At 38.7% G+C, this 10,587-nt stretch overlaps 1 long non-coding RNA gene across 1 annotated transcript in view; it reads left to right on the forward strand.

Annotated features, from left to right (window-relative positions):
- The first annotated feature begins 258 nt into the window (after positions 1–258).
- The window catches only part of LOC143903890 (uncharacterized), a 96,096-nt gene continuing 85,767 nt past the window's right edge, over positions 259–10,587 (forward strand). Inside the window, exons 1-2 of the long non-coding RNA XR_013258823.1 lie at positions 259–774; positions 879–1,031. This is a non-coding gene — a long non-coding RNA (uncharacterized LOC143903890). The remainder of the gene's footprint in view (positions 775–878; positions 1,032–10,587) is intronic.

Genomic DNA, 10,587 nt, shown 5'->3' on the forward strand with positions numbered 1-10,587 from the left:
ATCGGCTGCGCGCGCATCGCTTCCGGCGTACGTGGTTGTCGCAGAGTCGCCGGTCGCCGGCGCCGTCGCATCACCGCTCTCGCGCTCTCTCGCCGTCGAATTTGATTCGCGCCGCGCGCGCCGAGAACGCGGGGGACGCGCGACTCGGAGTGATCCTTCCGCGCGCCGGCTTCCTCCTCGTCGAGAGCGAGGAATTTGAAAGAATTTTCACTTTTTGTACGTATTTATTTCGGTATTACTTATTTGTATGTCGGGGGGGGGGGGAGTTGTATATTTGAATAAACTATATTCTGTGTGAATTCTACTTATATATATATTACGTATTCCGAGGTTATCATTTTCGTGTATATCTGGAGATTATATCGCGTTTTCTCATTTTATTCGGATATAATATATTCGTTCGGCTTCCTCGAGTCACGCAATATCTTTTCCATTTCTTTGCAACATCGCGAAATACTTCCTTTCCTATTTCGCGACTGAGTTCACGCCGCTTCGATATTTCGAGAATCGCAACATCGCGTAGATTTGGAATGGCGAATGGCGATCCAGGTTGCGTGGTACCTATGTATGTACGTTACGGATCGTAGAATCGCGTTCGAGCGCGTTCCGGGTTCCGGTGTGTTTCTCGCGATCGTTTTATCGTCGTGGACTCTTTCTATCCGAGTGTCTCGTCGAGGGTCGGATGTTCGATGTTCGTCGTAAACGCGTTGAATCCGATGGGGCCGCTTGGCGGACGCGAAAACTTATATCCGGGATCGTGGATCCCTTTCAGAGGTATATCTCGCCGACGCGACGCTGAGACTAATGAATTTCGACCTTTCTAATCATCCGATATATATATATATATATATCTAAAAGCTCATTTTATGTGCATACAGGGAATGCAAATGGAGAACGCAGTGGGAGATAAGCGGAAATTCGACGCAACTTGAAAGAGAACGGGAATTCACATATTGTCGTCTGGAACGTCGGGAAGAATCGCCATGATTGCTACTTGCTTTCCGTCGATAAGTACAACTTGTCTTCCGCCGGTAAGTACCACTCATTTTTGATCGATACTGCTATTCGCAGTACTGTCCGCTGCACTAGATGGCAGCATTATGTATTTGTAAATTCGATGTTTACAAACTGCGCTTCGGCAGTATCTATACATATATTAAAATTATTGGAACGATACGGAGGGAGTAGTCTTATTGCGACTATACGAAAATAGAAAATGTATGTAAAATCTTTGTGAAAAAAATTAATATACAATCGCAGGGTATATTCTTTAAAAAGTTGATAGATTATAAATAACACTTAATTATCTTGGAGTTCTTCTTTCAATTGTCTGTCAATGTCCCTTACAGAAATTTAATACTGTAAGTCAGTGTAAGTGATTATTTGGCTAGTGATTAATTATTTTGAGTATTCGAAGCATTAAAAACAGCTAGTGCCTTTAATATTTAAAATAAATAATTAATTACTAGCCAAATAATCACTTAGGGCCGGTTGTTCCAACTTGTTGATAAGCTAACTATAATATTTTTAAATCATATGTCTATCTTTTTGTTTAATGTAAAAGATAAACAAAGACATATATATGATTTAACCTGTTAGTTAGTTTACCAACAGGATTGCAAAATAACCGGCCCTTCATACCCACAGAAAAGACTTCTAGATAGAGCCAATCATATTTTCAGTATATTGAAAGAAGAATATTTTAATCTTAAATAGAGGAATTCTTAAATATAGAATAAAATAATCTTGATGCTATTCCTCTAATTTTCTCAGTATTATTCTAGATTTAAGAATTCCTCTATTTAAGATTAAAATATTCTTCTTTCAATACTAAATATGATTGGCCCTATTTCGATCCTAAATAGTATTGTATCTAAAAATCTTTTCTGTGGGTGTTACAGTATTAAAAAATTCTGCAAGGGGTATTTATTAGATTAAATAAAAAGAGTTGCTGTGTGTGTGTATATTATTTATCTGATAGATAATATATGTAGCAACTTTTTTTAAATTTAATCTTGAAAAAGTCTTGAATTCTTATTTTTAAAATTTGGAGCGCATTATACATTCTGTTATATTTATCGTCTTCCGTTTATAAATTTTCCATCAAGAAACAGTATGCATATAATTATACAGAACTTGGCGAATCAATAAGTGCGTCTCGTTTTCAATATTGTAATTGTTATATCGAGACTAAATAACAAAATTTGACTTTAATTTGTTTTTCGCTTTATCGAAGGCAGAATATCTTCATCTAATTTTTTTTTTGCTATACGATTCGTGAACTTTGCTCGGAGAACAAGGAGTCACGTATTCGCTCATCTCAAACTCGATTTTCCTTAACGTCCCGCGAGAGATTTTCTTCGCGAATCGCGTCTCGACGAAATTTTCGCGAATGCACAAAGTCGACAAATGCGACCGTCGTCATTTTGTCTCGCGAGCGACGAAGCTCGACAGTTTTCGCTCCGAGATGCCGCTACGCGATAGCCGCTATCTGGCTACCGCGAATACGAATACGAATACCACGTGTGTATACGTCGCGTATATCAAGGTTGCAATAGAGACGAGTAGGTTTACTATCGCCGCCCGCCGCGGTGCCGGTAGGCGCCGAGTTACTTGACTCCCTATCCTATTTGGGACCGGCCAGGAAAGGGAGCCGACGAGCCGAGCATCTGCCCGTTGATCTCGCTCGCGTTTACGCGTTCTAAATGGCACACGCACGCAGGTAGTTTTCTAGCAACGCGGAAACTTTGCTAAACTTCCGCGTACGTACGCTTGTAACTTACGAAGCAAGCTCGTCGGATAAGTTTTACAACATCCCAATGGAAACTTTAATCGGAGAAGGAAAAAAGTGCCCCGACAGAGCGAACAAATATTTTTTTCTCTTTTACAAAGATTTAACTTTTTTTTTTGCAAGTGCTTATAAAGAGAAGCATCATGTATGTATTTATATCAATTCTCCAGAAAGTCGTGGAATAAATACTTTTTAATTAATAATAACTAATTTTAATTTGTAGAGATCGAGTCTCTATTTAGGTCTTTAAATATTTTGCGTTGGACTATTATTTTCGGTTTATCGGCATTCACAGAGGTTTAATATGTAATTATTATAATTACTTTATTATTTAATTTTAAGATTATTAATCTTGCGCTCAATTGTCATTGATCTTACACAATCAAGATGAAATTTATTTTAATGTTTTGAAAAGAAGGAACACATGTAAAAAATACTGATTAAGCTTCACTCGTCTTGCAGCAATTTAACATTGATAGAAACGACTTTAGAAATTCTATATTTTTACGTATTTACATCATTTTTCAAGAGGACGAATTTAGTGATCTGTTTAATATGAAGTATAACATCGTCATATATTGACATATTCACATTTTCATATTAATTATCTTATGTACGTTCTGAGAAAAGCCAGCAACATCCGAGTCTAATTGTAAGATAAAGCATCTCGCGCACTGTACCCGCAACACGGTGACTTCTCGGACTTGTTTTCGCTTTCTTGGAAAGCCGCCGCGGGGTTGCAAGTGCATCCCTTCGCGCCGACCTCGCGTGGTCGGCGGTCGCGGTCGTATCGCCACACGGGTACGGTCGAGACTTACTTACGTAAGCCGAGGACCAAGCCGTGGTCGCATTCGTTCCTCGAAGCGTTCGTCGCAGCGGGAATCGAGCGACGAGAAAACCCGGCTCTCTGCGTGTGCGCGCACGAGGCTGTCTGGCGCCGCGCTGTCGCATCTCATACAGAGGATTGCTTTCGCACAGAGACACAGAGAGACGGTCGTCCTCTCGTGGGTGTCCGCACGAGTAGAGGGATAAATTAGGGGAAGGAGGAAAAAATCGGAACTATTACCTATCTCGAAATACCGATGCTTAATAAGGCGCGCGTGCGTCGCCGCGCTATTATTTGGATATTTGCGATTGGCGTGTCTTTGCCTTGGGCAGAACGATCCACGACTCCGTTGATGATAATTTGACAAATGTTGATTGACGACTGAAAAAAGCATTTTGTTATGTAGGACAGGTAAGAGTAGTCATTATTTTAGATTAACTTTTATGGATGAATTTGAAGAATAAATAGAACGAATGGAATTGTCGTATATAAAGAGATTAGATTAGGAAATTAGATTGATATATATTGAAGCTAAGTTTGATGAAGATATATCTTATAATGTGAAATTTTTTATTATTATAGTAATAGTAATAGTTTTTCATTAGTAACAAGTAGAAATAATGTGGCTGATGGTACAGTTTTGAATTTCCGCATGATTTACAAGTACCGAGCAAAATTTGAGTATTTAATTTCTAATTATGAATGGATTATTTCAATATTTAACATCGTAATAACTTCCTAATTAGTGCACTAATTAGAAACATATATATATATATGTAGAATCTCTCATAAATTAGGTTAAACTTAATTTAATTGATTCCAAAGTGAAATTACATAAAATCTCGCAAATCAAGATTCAAGTTCTTGAGCTCTCGCAGAACTGGTTAGTCCGAAACGGCCGCCGCTGAATCACCACTTGACTCTTATTATTATTCTTTCACGAAGATCGATCACAGATGCCTCGCGCTATCGGCGCGATCGATGCTTACGCGGAAAAAGGGAATCGGTTTCCCGGACGTGTTTTCTTTTTCATTCGTGCGAGTCGATTCGGAGACGCGAAGCGCGGGTCGATGGCGCGCATAATTGAATACCCCGGACTGGTTTGGACACCGTCGTCGTCCTCATCGCCGTTCCGTCGTTCCGTGAGGCACGATCCGCTGTGCTCTCTCCGGGTCCGGGCATAGCGATCGTTCCGCAGCATTCTCATGGGCTCCTCCTCGCCGTATCGTTGCGGCCGGTGTTGCATTAATTAAGCGCAGATGCCGATGCCTTGTCACCCGCCATTTGCCATTCGTATTCGCGTTTGTATTCGTCCGGCCGCAGCGGTCGGAACCTAATATACGACGGCGTGTAGAGGGTGTCTCGGAAATCGCGTCTCGCTACTGTCTAATGGATTTTTCCGAATAATCCGAACTCCATACCTATAGAACGAAAACGCAATCTATTATTCTGCGCGGTTTTCAACATTATATATCCTAATAATTTAAGAGAGTATTGCATTTAAGTGCGTAATAAAATACTTTAGACTCTGATTAGACATATGATATGTCAACGAAAAAGTTTTCTTGAAAAAAATCCATATATTAAAGTGGGATTTATTTGCAACCAAAGATTTCTAATTTTTTGTATTTATAATCCGGATTAAATGTTTTGATATCGATATAAAAATGATACTTTCTAGATTTTCTAATGTTAGAGAATACGCAACTACAATACGCGCTTCTATCGAATACAATCGTATTCGTGCAAATGCCCGTCACAGCAAGACGAATATACAGAATTTGCTATCCGATAAAAATGTAAATATAAATTGATCTACGGCAGATCTAATCTATTGATCTTTGAGCAATTTCAAGCCAATATATACATATTTCTAAGATTATTAATATATTTTAAAAATTTGTTTCTTAAAATTAAATATGTTTATTTCTTAAATTTATAAGTGATTCGAAATTTTTACGAGCCAAGTTTTAAGTTTGCAAATAAACGACTGTCATCTTCCTTGTGCAATTTCTCATGGGCTGCAGTTTAACGGAAGTTTAAATGCTGAGATCGAAGTGCCGTTTAATTGCCGCTTGATGCTGAAAATAAAGAAGGCGCGAAAAAGATGACGTCCAATTAAACTTTCGCTAAAGAGAAATCGACGCCAAATTGATTAAGGAGTTCGCAGCTGGGAGAAAGCGCGATAATTCGGGGAAATTCCTAGATATTTTATAAACTTTAAATTTTTTGAGAAAAAAGTGTTTATAAAAACATTATATCATATTTTTTTATCAGTTATTAATTATTAGTTATTTATTTGACGCAAAATGTAACATTGTTGTATTAATATTTATATTTTGATTTTAATTATTTTATTTATGTTTTTGAAAGAATCAAAAATATCTCGACTATAAAATATAATTAAGTAAAATATTTTACTTACCGGAACGGTACATTTTAAAGTAATTATATATATATAGATATATTTAATTCTCATTATGTCATCTCGCACGTAATATTTTAATTCGACATAACATATTTCTGCAGTTTTCAACATTATCCGATAACTCATAAACATAAATACATAAATCGCATAAAATATAGATAACCAGAAAATTGCTCTGGAATTAAAGTATATCCAAAGATCGTCTTTACATTGCCCGGGGGGATTCCTATATAATTGATAGAAACTACCGCAATCCCAGGACACCCTGTACGTTATCGCGATTCGATTTGCCGCATTCGTAATCGTTCGCCTAATTCGGCCGTCCATCCCTGCGTTCGTGCGTGCGTGCGTGCGTGCATGCGCGCGCGCGTGTATGATCTTATATGCGTGCACGCGTGCGAGCGAGCGGTCCTCTGCGTCCGATTCTTATGCGTGTGCGATGCATGTGCGTCCGTGTATCCGGCGAATCGATTGGTATAGCCGCGGCGGGGCTTTAGTCGAGCTCGCGTTGCGAAACTGGTTATGTTATGTACTTAACGTGGAATAACCGTCGGAGACAGGTGTCCCGAACTCCTCTCTCGACGCCGACCATCACGAGACTATAGTCGGTCCGATCATCGATGGCAGCCTGGGAAGAAGATGCGGAAGGCCGCGTCGAGAACACGTAAACACACACACGCACGCAGACCGCAGACTGCCGCGTTTTCTTTGCCCACAGCCCTGAAAGATAGCCCCGCGTTCTTGAATGTCACGATCGTCGCCGATAAAGAGATCAATCAGTCCCTCGCCTGAAAAAATTATCGCATATGGGTTAAGAAGTTATCAATGGGGAGGCATGAATTAATTCATAGCAGGTTTCATATGAATCTTATCATTTATGTGGGAGATCGATTTTAATTAACGGTTTTAAGAGAGTTAACGAGTGATATAATGACAGATGATAATAATCACCTATTATTATCTCCTGTTGTAATCGTCCCGTTCTGTAGTAATCAACTATCGTAATAATTTTCTTATTATATGATAAATAAGGGATAAAAGTATGACATTTTGATACATAGACTTGTTAAAATTTCAAATGTTGTTAATATTCCTCGTTATATATATAGGAATAGATTCGGGCCTCGTAAGAAATTACGAGGCACATTTCTTGTATAACGGAAAACAGAAGAAAGATTTATTCCTTATGAGTACAAACTAGTGTTTTAAACCTAATAGTGATTAAGAAATCTTCTGTATATTTTACCTTAGGGCCTTCTTAATAAAACTCTAGGTTCATAATTGCTTGTTTACAATCAGTGAAACTTCAACATCCCTCAATTCTAAAGAAAAAATAGCATGGAACCACGCGGCAGAAGTACCTATTTATGTTTTAAGTCCTTCAATTTTCGCCTAAATACACATAAGAAATCCACATTAATCACTTGTTATTATACTTCTTCTCCGCTCTTTTATCGTATCTTCTTCTAATTTTTAGATATTTTTGTCGTTACGCCGGATCATTAATTGTTGTTAGATTACGTTGACGAGATCTATTTTCTGGAGGACGCAAAACGAGCGAGTTCGTCGTCATGATGAGGAGAAAGAGAGGAGGATTTGGATCATAGCTCGCGGATTCATGTATTTCGTATGCGTGTGTGTGGGTGAAATACATGTAGGTGTATGTGTGGTCGATACCGTGGCTGGTTGTGCGAGTCGTCTGGTCAGCTGGCGCCAGGACCATGACAGCTTCCTACCAGAGCGCACTTCGCCTCATTAATCTTGCTTTATAGCCGCTGTTGCACCTAAGTCCCTCGTTCTCTCGGTTCCTCCTCGGCGCTCTTCTTCGCGATTTCTCTCGGCGCGATGGGCGCTTCGTGCCGGTCAATCCGCCGTTTAAAACAGCTTTAAGTCGAATTCCTAAGTCGAATCATGAAAAAGACCCTGTATTGTGACTCTGTTACGATACGAATCTCGAAAGAAAATTTAAAATAATAACACTCGGTAAAGAATAAACGAAAATATTCGATGTCTTGCGAGTTTTATATGTAATGAAGATGTACGTACGCGTCACGTGTGTACATTACACGATATAAAAATTAAACGGAGAATAATAACAAACTTTCTTTAAAACTCATCTTAAAATTAAACTTAAAATTTGTGAAAGTAAATTTGCAGAGTCCAAAATTAGATTGAAAATCTCTAAACTGTTACTCGGATTATTATACACGGATCGTATTATCAATAATGTTATCAAAAATTCATCTTTGTTCTCGTTCGTGTTCTCTAAAATAATTCCACATGTTTTAAAATTGTTTATGTATATGAACACTATTGCATTTGCGGCGAAATATGATAAAAATGATCAAAATGTGCCAGTGCAAAAATCGCTAATGCGCCAGTAATCAAGTGCTCAAACTCTGCAATGTGTTCTGTTTCAAAATGATAGAGCAATCTTTGTTAACGAAACGTTGAAATTGATCTAGCCGACATATGAGCGTATCGAGCGAACATTAAAAAGCTTGCGAAGGCTACTTTTAGTCGAATCGTATTAGGAATTCAAACAGTAAGTATCCTCTCTAATTCTTTTGTAACGAAATTATTTTTTACACACATTTTTGTTCTTTCCTAATTAAATAAATTATTTAACACAAAACACAACGCACACACCAACACCCATTAAGAAATATTATGTCTACAATGTAATATTAAAAATTATATGTTTTAATTAAAACTAATGTTATATATTAATATACTAATTGTGTAACGAGAGAGAAAGAGGGGGAAAGAATTAAGAAGAAAGAGAGGAGTGGAACATTTATGATCAAGGCAAGCACGATCGTCCGGGATGTGTCTCTTCTTTTTCTTTTATAACAGGACCGGCAATTATTATTAGCTATTACGTTTTCTCTCGTCATTTTATGATTTTCAATATTAAGTATTTTAGTCATTTCACGTCAAATTAAAGAAAATGTATGAACGATAAAGGAACCGGGAACGACGGAACGCTCGTGACATAAAGTCGAACATAACCGTTCAAGACGAGCGCCCTTTTATCCCTTTTCAAGTCAGGTATGCACTGAGCCAATTACTATACTCGCGCTATGTGTGTAACCGTCGAAAATTAAGTAATGCTTATGAAGGCGGATAAATGCACCTGCGCCTGCCTCTTAGCAGGTGCGTACCCACGGTTCGGTTCGGGCTTTTCGGGCCCTCACACGAAAATAAGAGGCGTGGAGCCGGATCGCGTGTCCTTGCGCTGCAAACGCATAATCAGCCTCGCGGTACGTGCACGCATGTAAGCCTTGCGGTTCTCATTGTTGCTATACGGTTCCGCAAAATAGCATCTCCTGACCTTTATCTTTCGTAGCGACGATATAGTAGTTGACGACGGCAGATTGTCTCACCGCCACTTAATTTTCTATTTCTAATTCCTTACAAATTTAGAATCTTTTTTCACAATCTTTGCAACGCATATAGATAAAAAGAGTCATATTCGAACACCAGTTAGAAAACGCGAACAATCTTATCTCAAATTTCATTCGAAACGACCGTGTGTCATGCAAAAGATTATCGACATCTTTTGCGTTTGTCAAGAGTGGCATTTTTGATGTCACTATTTTTTTTTTTTTTTTTTTTTAGAATATAACAGGATATTTAAACTGTTCAAATGTATCGATTTTCCTCAGTTATCTTGTTCGTCCGCGAAATGTCTAAGATACTTGATACTTGAGAACGATATGTTCGCGAGAAGGGCGAGGAACGTAAGGGACATTCGTAGCGTGAGAGAGGATATTGAAAGAGAAGAGAGGAGAGCCCGTATCGCGATGTTGCGTTCCGAGCACCTGCTCGCTCGCCCGGTCGGCATTCTTTCGCTTCATCTGCAGGCAACGAAACTGCCATCCGTGAATCGCGCATAGAGATGCTCTAATTGCAAATGGAAGTCAAGTGGAAGTCATAAATAGTACCTCTCGCGAGACTCCGGTGGCGTCAAAATCGATCAACGCTTAAATCGATTTCCTCTCTTCCGCTCGCACTATAGACAACGTGTTATCTAGTACGGTCTACACGGAACATGTTTCATGTACCTTTTCCATGTATTTATTTTTATCTGTAACGGGACTACATCCCTGGTAATTAACTAATCAAGATTGTTGCTGTAACTCGTCGCTTTTCAAACGCGAGAATCGTGCCTTTTAAAAACGTTTGCTCCTGCTCGAGATTGCCCTTTTTCCTTCCTTTAAGAAAAACGCTATTCGATATATCCATATAATCGATTTGATGCGGCACACTTTTACTTCGGGCAGATTAATTAAATCTTTTACTAGGTTTGGGTTAGCTAACTCAATGGGTACAACTGATACCATACGACAAATAGAAGACGAATCAATAAAACCCGATCCAATTTTTATTTAATCTTTAATTTATCAACCGTTATTAGGATCAATTAACTCGATGCTTAAATGACGGAGTAGGCACAGAACGGAATCCGATATATTCTGAGTACTCGCTTCATTTCGAAGTTGTACGAATATGCAAATACTTTTGTGAGGCCCGAATTCA

Source organism: Temnothorax americanus, unplaced genomic scaffold, assembly GCF_048541705.1.
Source record: "Temnothorax americanus isolate GAGA-0224 unplaced genomic scaffold, ASM4854170v1 Scaffold5, whole genome shotgun sequence".
In the NCBI taxonomy this organism is placed as follows: domain Eukaryota; kingdom Metazoa; phylum Arthropoda; class Insecta; order Hymenoptera; family Formicidae; genus Temnothorax; species Temnothorax americanus.